Below are 8,240 nucleotides of genomic sequence, written 5' to 3'. Positions count from 1 at the left end.
AGCAATTGTGATTCCACAGTGTCTCTCATGATATTTAGTCAACTTTATAAATCAAGAAACACTGATTGAGCACGTGATACAGAAAATGCTCTGTGCTATTATCTGTAGTAAATAAAGGTAACCAGAGCTTAGTGTCAGACTTTACAAAACTAGGCAGGAGTGGGATGACAAAGCAGGAATAAAACAAATGTGTAAACGACAATGGTATAAGCTGGGACGTTAGGGAGGTGTGATGTTCCATGATTGGTCAGAGAAGAGAAAACGAGCCCACCAGATTAGAGGAGACCATGCAAGGCTGTAAGATAACTGGATGGGTAGTCCATCAGAAAGTTAATAGAAGGTAGTGTGAGAAGTGGACATTCCACGAGGAGGGAGCCAATTAAACAAAAGAATAGAAGGAGGGCTTATCATGTGTGACTGAAAAATAAATAGTCCAATTTGGTATCTGTTCTGTGTGGGCATAGAAGCCTCATGGAATATGCTGATGAAAATATGCATCGAGACCATTTTATAAAAGGGTCATGTTTTGAAAGATGTTTAGATGGAGTCCTTCAAGCAATGTGGGTTGGCTTTTATGGTTTTTGAGCATTGGGGAAACATCATCGTATCTCTGTAGTAGGAAGATCAATCTGAAAACTGTTTAAACAGGCTATTGGGAAGAGGCTGAAAGTGAAAAACCAATAAGAAGCTATTATAAAGGTTAACCACAATGAAGGAAGTTAGGACTCAATTTTCTTTTATCCTTGACTTTTGACGTTTCAGTAGTTGAAACACATACCTTCTTATTGAATCCTATTTCTGTCAAAGTAGAAACTTTGATAACTCCAGTGAAGTTTTCCTAAGTGGAACGTGGTTTGGGAGTTTTCTCCACAGCTTTGCTCATTGTTTTCTCACAAGAATTCCTACAGCATATATATATATATTTTTGTTGACCTGTTTTGCTCTACTTCTTTCTAATCCAGAGTCTGTCCCATGTCTTCCCCTCTTCAAAGTTTCCTTAAAAAGAGAAACTCACACCTTAGATTAAGTCTACTAGCATTCTGATTGGTCAGAAATCTCTACAGATGGTGTTTGAGCTACTGAACCAAATCACTTCTGTGGTTTCAGGATAGTCAGTGAAACTGTTTTTAAAAATATTCTACATCTATGCCTATGTGTGTACATATATCTGTATCTATAATTTCATATTATAATCAACTTAGCATTTCTTTGATGATTCACAATTCTGAAATCTTCAAATTTATGATTTCAAAAAGCAACTCATTTATATTCAACTCAAAGAACTTTTATTAAACTTCTTTGCACCTGGTGCAAGGGTGGGCAGTTAGAACATAGAACTAACTTTTCTTAACCTTAAGGTTCCTGCCATCAAGTAATTTATTTGCTGAAAGGGGCATATTTGTAAGCAAAAAAAAATTTAGTGGGATAAGTGCAGCCTGCATGAAACATGGAGTGGATGGTGGGAAGCTGAAGGTGAATTGACTCCCTCTGAGGGCTCAATGATTAGAAGGGGGTAGGAATGAAGGCTTCACAAAGGAGAAAGATCAAATGTTTATTGGTCCACATTTTAGATCTAAGTGATTTACATCTGAATCCTTATGAATTTGTATTTATTCTAAGGAAATGATGATAGTTGTTTTTAAAAATATATTCTTAATAATTCTTTTTCCTCATTATTTGCCTTTTTCTCATAAAAGTGGAATTAGAATAAAGGTCCACATCTTTAATAATTATGGTAAGATTGATTTTAGTGTGTTATAGAAAGTGTGCAAGTGATACTGAGTGTAGAGAATTGGTTAAGTAGTGGCTCTTTCATTATATCTCAATTCATTTATTCAGCCAATAGTGAGTACTACTATAGGTTAAACACTGCTGTGGGTGCATTTGCTATAGAAATTGGATAAAATAAAAGTACAATATATGTATGGTATGTTTGATATTGAAAAGTAACTTGGAGAAAAGGAGTAACAGTATAAGGCAGGGTTATGAAGGTGACACTGGAGACAAACAAAAAAGATAGCTATCTAGAGGAAGAATAGGCAGTACAAAGGCTCTGAGGCAGGAACACACTTGGTAGGTTTCAGGAATGTAAAGCGGCCAATGCGGCTGGAACAGATTGAGGGAGGAGAAGAGAAGTACCAGATGAGATCAGAAAGCTAAAAGGAAGCCAGATGATGTAGGGCCTGGTAAGCTATTGAAATGACTCTGCTGTTTATTCCTGGTAAGACTGCAATGAATGGTTTTGGAGAGAGAGAGAGGAGTGACATGACATTGTAAACAATATTTATTCACTTAATTTTAAAATATATAAAATTTTTATTAAAATATACAGTAAATTCACCCCTTTTAGACTACAGTCCTGAGCGCATATTATGATGCAACCACTACTGAAAAGTATTGAACAGTTCTATCATTCTAGAAAATTCCTGCATGTGTCTTTGTAGACAACTCCTTATTTCAACCCCAGTCCACCTATTCATCTGTTTTCTGTCCTTATATTTTCCCTTTTGAAGACTGTTCTATAAATGGAATTATGCCATACATAGCCTTTGAGTCTGGCTTTTTTCACTTAGCATAATATATTGGATATTCACCCGTGTTGTTGTGTGTTTCAGTAGTTTCTTTTTATTGCAAAGAAATATTCCATTGTGTGGATATATCACAGTGTATCCCTTTCTTTCCCAGTTGAGAGACATTTGCAATGTTTCAAGTTTTTGGTGATTAAGAATAAAGTCACTATAAATATTGATGTATAGGTTTTTATGTAAACAAGTTTTTGTGTCTCTGTTAAACAGCTAGGAGAAGAAATTTGGGGTCACTTGGTAAGTCCATTTTTTAACTATGAGAAACAACCGTTTGCCAAAGTTGCTGTACCATTCCACCCTCTCACCAGAGAGCTCCACTTTCTCCATATTATCAATACTTGCTATTGCCAGTCTTAATTTTTTTTTTTATTTTAGCCATTCAGATAGGTGCATTGCAGTGCCTGTGGTTTTTGCACTTCTCTAGTGAATTTTATTTTTAAAAAGGATTAACCAGCAGAAAAATCAAGTTGTTTTTTTTTACTCCATGTGGAGTCACAAATTAACAGTTTCTGCACTTACTTTTTTTTTCTCTATTTTGAAAATAAGTTACAGATAGTAGTGATGTTTCACCTATAAACATTTCATCTTGTATCTCCTAAGAACAAGAACATTCTCCTGCTGAACTCAGTATCATTATTAGAACCTAGAGTTAAATGTTAGAAACACTCATATTTCCTCATATGCAATACATTTTCAAATTTCCCAAATTTATCTGCAATAATGTCCCTTATAAGAGTTTCCTTATAGATCTTCCTTCCTACCCGCCCCCCGCCCCCTTCTTTCTTGGTTCTTTCTACATTTGGAACATTATTGTCCTCTTGGGTGGGGGTTCCTAAAAGCAAAAGCAGAGAAGGATTTAAGTGCCAGTGACTTATTTGATTCTTCTTTCCTGTTTTTGAGGAATATTAGTCTATAGTTTGTATGTTTTTCCTTATGATATCTTTGGTTTCATTATCTGAGTAATACTGGCTTCAGAGTGAACTGGAAATATTCCATTCTTAACTTTATGAAAGAACTTTTGAGGAGTTGCTGTTTTTTCTTCTCATATATTCAATAGAACTCATGAGCAAAGCCATCTTGGTTGGGGCTTTCAATTGTGGGGAGATTTTAAATTACTGATTCATTTTCATGGTGTGTATGGCAATGATTATATTTGAATCCTTTACCTCTCCGAGTCTTACAGACTTTATTCATATAAGGATTTCTGTTTCAGACTGAATATTTCACACTCAGAAAGTTCCCTGATTCTGTAAAAAGTCTTGGGTCTTTATCACATGAGACACTCTTTTCCAAGTTAATTCTGAGCCATAGGATCAGAACCTGACTAAGTCTATGGTGAACTAAGCATCCAAGTGGTTCTATTGGGGACCTCATTTCAATAAAACTTGCCTTAGATGTTCTAAAAACTGTGATGAGTCTTCATTTGTTCATTTTAGCCTTTTCACAATTTCTAACATGTGATTAATTTATAATTATATGAATATTCTCTCCTGTTTGATAATCCTAGGGAACCATAATATTGAATAGATGAATTAGTACATATATGGAATAGTGTCTTTCATAGAGTAAGCACTCACTGAATATTGGCCACTATTATTATATCAATACCATCAATATTATTATGTACCACAGTTATGTACCAGCACTATGAACTTCAAAAAAAACACATTTAGTGAGTACTACTCATACTCACCCAAAATGCTCCATTTTAGGACTATCTAGATTAAGAGATGGCCTGACACTACAGAAGATGCCATTATCATCAGATATTCAAAACACAAACTTACACTCCTGAAGACTAGTCCATACTCCTAAAGCAAGCAGTTATACAGCCTTATGTCTTTGGCATGCCGCATATCTTGTGTGTAAGGGAGAGGCCCTACCCTCCCTCCATACTTCACTCTTCTCCCCTGTAATCATACCTAGTCCTGAACTGGAAAATATTTCGCAGGGAGCTTGGTTCCTTTAAGAAACATTTAAGATACTCCTATTCAAGAAACTTACTTCTCCAAACTTTGCTTTTCATTTTAAGAACAGATGGGCTTTGGGGATGCCTGGGTGACTTGGTTAAGTGTCTGTCTTCAGCTTGGGTCATGATCCCAGGATCTTGGGATCAGGCCCCATGTTGGGCTCTCTGCTTAGCGGGGAACGTAGTTCTCCCTTTCCCTCTGCCTGATGCTCCTCTGCTCGTGCTTGCTCACTCTCTGTCAATAAAAATAATAATAATAAAAAAAGAGTTTTCTAGTCTTCAAGGATTCTCTAAGATAACAGGTTAAAGCTTCTTCTTGATCATTTGGATTCATCTCACATTTTAAAGTACTCTTTACTTATGTTTGTTCGGCTTTCTATGGTGTCTTTCTAGGAAGCATATTCCCAACATATCTGATTATGGCTGAACATTTTCATAAAGAGGAACAAAAAAACATGTTAAAGTTTCTACAATTTCACAATCATGTTTTATGGGTATTCCCTTCCTCCTTTTCCCCCACAATTTAGATATTTTGGTTTATTTCTATGTCTACTTTTATGATAGCAGCACTTAAAATGCAAATTATTTTTCCTGTATATTCTTGATAAAATATGCAACTATTTTTCAAAAGATATAAAAAAGTATTTGAATGTCTTCTTTCTGAGAGTAGAAAAATATATGTTATATTTTCTTTGGCCTGATCTTTTAGTGAATGCAACTGAAGAGTATTTACTGAATCCCAGTAAATTTGGGATTTACTGGGATTTAAAATACATTGCTTTGATACTTATATTGTCAGTTTTTTTAATTTGAAGTTACCCAACATAGGGCTTATGTAATTGACTGCAGTTACACTACTTTAGAGCTTAAAATGATCTCAAACTTCCAGTATTACCCAGCTCTTTCTCTACGTATACAGAATGGATTCTTCACGAAATTAATTGATTTACAACAAGTCATGTAATTTGAGCCTGGTTAAATATCAATTTAGCATTGGAAGTCTAAGAATTAGGAGATCTCCTTCCAAGAATAATTCTTTCCTACTTAACTGATACACTTACAACAATATATGAAATACTATCTTAATTTGGCCACACATAGTAGGTGTTCAATAAATAATTAGTAAAAGAATAAAGACAATTTTAAACTGAAAGAACATGCAGGAAACACAGTTAAGCAAAATCAGATGGAAAACCAGGACTGAGTTAAGAAGCAGCAGCAAAAGAAAAACGAAGTTCAAGTTTTTTGAAAGAGTGTTCAAATAGTAAAATTAGCAGTCCAGCGTTAATCTAGTGATATCATATACATACTTATGGCCATGTATATAGCATATGTTCTAGAGAAATCATCCTATCTGAGTGCTACCATTGAATCTTCAAAATTCTCCATCCCAAAGCTACTGAGTCTAAGTATCCAAAAAGTCTCCTTAATATTCTTCCTATTTCATTCCTTCTCTCATTCATTGCATGCATTCATTAAACACCAGACATTCTGCTAAATCCTGAAGACCTAACAGTATACCAATTAGATAAAATTCAGACCCTTTTGGCAGCACCTTCAAGCATTAGGCATTATTTCCTCAATCAAATATTTACTGAAAGCATGAGTAATGCCTAGAAAAGCTCAGGAAGGGCAGCTCAGGTGGCGCAGCGGTTTAGCGCCGCCTTCGGCCCAGGGCCTGATCCTGGAGTCCCGGGTTCGAGTCCCACGTCGGGCTCCCTGCATGGAGCCTGCTTCTCCCTCTGCCTGTGTCTCTGCCTCTGTCTGTCGTGAATAAATATTTTTTTTTTAAAAAGTTCAGGAAACAAGTGCCCTGAGAGTATGGCATAGGGGAACCCGACCGAGGGCAGTGTCCAGGAGCACTTCTCCGAGGAGGTGCCTGAAGAGGCCTGCGGGCATCCGAGCCCAGGCACAAGGTCCTTTCGCTTATTGGCCTATTGGCCGCTCGGCCGCCGCAGTTTCTCGGCCGTTTCCGCCCTCGCCTCAGGCGCGCTCCGGAAGTAGATCTTCCGCTTGTGACGAATCGGCGGCAGCTCAACCGTAGCTTAAGGCTCTCAGCCCCGCGTAGGCCTTTCATCGTCTCGGGTCATCCCGGAAGAAGAAGGGTGGACTCTGTGTAATGAGACGTTCTACGAGTATGCGGCAGAGAGAGCACAGTCACGTAACTTTCGAGTACATTGTTATGACTTCTGGTATTGTTGTTAATCTTTGAGTGTGCCTAATGGATACAGTTAACTTTATAATATAGGTGTGTATGGCCAGGAAAAACCCATATATATGGAGCTCGGTGTGTAATATGTATATACATGTATAGTGATTTCAAGCATCCGCGGGGAGTCTTGGAACTATTTCCTGTGGGTAAGGGGAGAGGCCGCAAGTGCCGAAGGTTCTTTGTGTAGACAGAACGGGGCGAGCCAGGCCCTGAGAAGGGCCCGGGAAGGCCGGCGTGCAGCAAGCCGAGGCGAGCGGAAGCGGCCTGAGGCCAGGATTTGTAGGGGACCAATTGCTGATCTTCGGCAGTGGGTTTCCGCTGTGTGTCGGCAGAATAAGCGCACTTCGTCAGGGTTGGACTGACCTTGTACGGTTCATGGGAGACCACCACCTATCATGGTTATTAGAAAACTGACTTCCCGTATACTGGAATGGAACAGCCTCACGATTCTCAGTCTCGATTTTTCATTTCATTTTGCTGAATGGTGTTTTCATGCTGGCGCCCCTAATACTACAGTCTGAAATAGGGTGATAATTCACTGGCTGAAGAGATTGCGTTGGTATAAGTAGAAGAGATCATTTACTGTCCTAGTTATGAGATCTTCGATTCCTAGAGCTCTGGTGCTAGATCAGTTTTCCATTGCATTCTGAGCATTTGTAGAGGATTACAAGTCTTTGGGCCTCAAATGCTCAAAACTTAAAGATTGGTTTTTTAAAAAAAATAGTATATCTTAAAGTGAGCGTTCTTTTGAACTAATAATACTTTAATCAGTCACACGGCTATTTTCTAATGACATTTCCTTTTCCTGCTGGTCCAATTGTTGTCGATTCCACAAATTGAATTCAAGACTTTTTTTTTGGATTTTTAAGAGCTATAAATAACTCATATGCAATACATTCTGTGAAATCGATAAAAACTTCCTCATGAATGCCTTGCTATATGGACAGACATGTGATTTTATGTACACTGAATTTAAGTATAACCCTACACATTTAAAATTTTTCTATTTAATCATAATTTATCTTCCTAAGTTTTCAGAAAAATAGTCTCTTGTAATTTTATTTATCTGTATTTGTTTTTGATAATTATTTAGAGATTTAGGTCGACTGGCTTCCTTTTCCCTAATCAAATAAACTATTCTGAAATCGATAAAATTTGAAAGTTTGTCTGGGACAGAATTTGGAAGTTTAAGGGAATAGTGTCCCTGAGAGAGAGAGAGAGAAATAGAGGAGAGAGATGAGAGAAAACATTTGAAATGTCTAGAAGAGCTTGTGATTTCAAAGGAGCTTATAACAATGACATAATCATATTTTTCTTCAATCTTCTTCTTCCACTAAGGAATTTTATTTCTGAATGTCTTATCGTTCTAATTCTGTTTACCAATTAAGTGGGCTCTGATTGCTTCCAAGGCATGATACAGTGACCAAAGTCATGAAGCATTTTGGTAATGGAGAAATTATGTTGGGATTTGCTT

General features: G+C 37.2%; 2 long non-coding RNA genes across 12 annotated transcripts in view; one reads left to right on the top strand and one right to left on the bottom strand.

Moving 5' to 3' along the window:
• Nucleotides 1-275: 275 nt before the first annotated feature.
• On the bottom strand, nt 276-6,777 carry LOC144289012 (uncharacterized). The gene is made up of 2 exons (XR_013357081.1): nt 6,396-6,777; nt 276-6,318 (listed from the first exon to the last, which is right to left on the bottom strand). It is a non-coding gene; the product is annotated as an uncharacterized LOC144289012 (long non-coding RNA).
• The window catches only part of LOC144289010 (uncharacterized), a 327,654-nt gene continuing 325,991 nt past the window's right edge, over nt 6,578-8,240 (top strand). For 2 of the 11 annotated variants that reach the window (XR_013357074.1, XR_013357071.1), the window contains exon 1: nt 6,582-6,802. This is a non-coding gene — a long non-coding RNA (uncharacterized LOC144289010). Of the gene's footprint in view, nt 6,803-8,240 lie in introns of all 11 variants that reach the window. The other 9 variants (XR_013357072.1, XR_013357073.1, XR_013357079.1 and 6 more) reach the window with 7 other exon arrangements.

Source organism: Canis aureus, chromosome 18, assembly GCF_053574225.1.
Source record: "Canis aureus isolate CA01 chromosome 18, VMU_Caureus_v.1.0, whole genome shotgun sequence".
NCBI lineage: Eukaryota > Metazoa > Chordata > Mammalia > Carnivora > Canidae > Canis > Canis aureus.
This window is presented reverse-complemented; position numbering and strand designations above follow the sequence as displayed.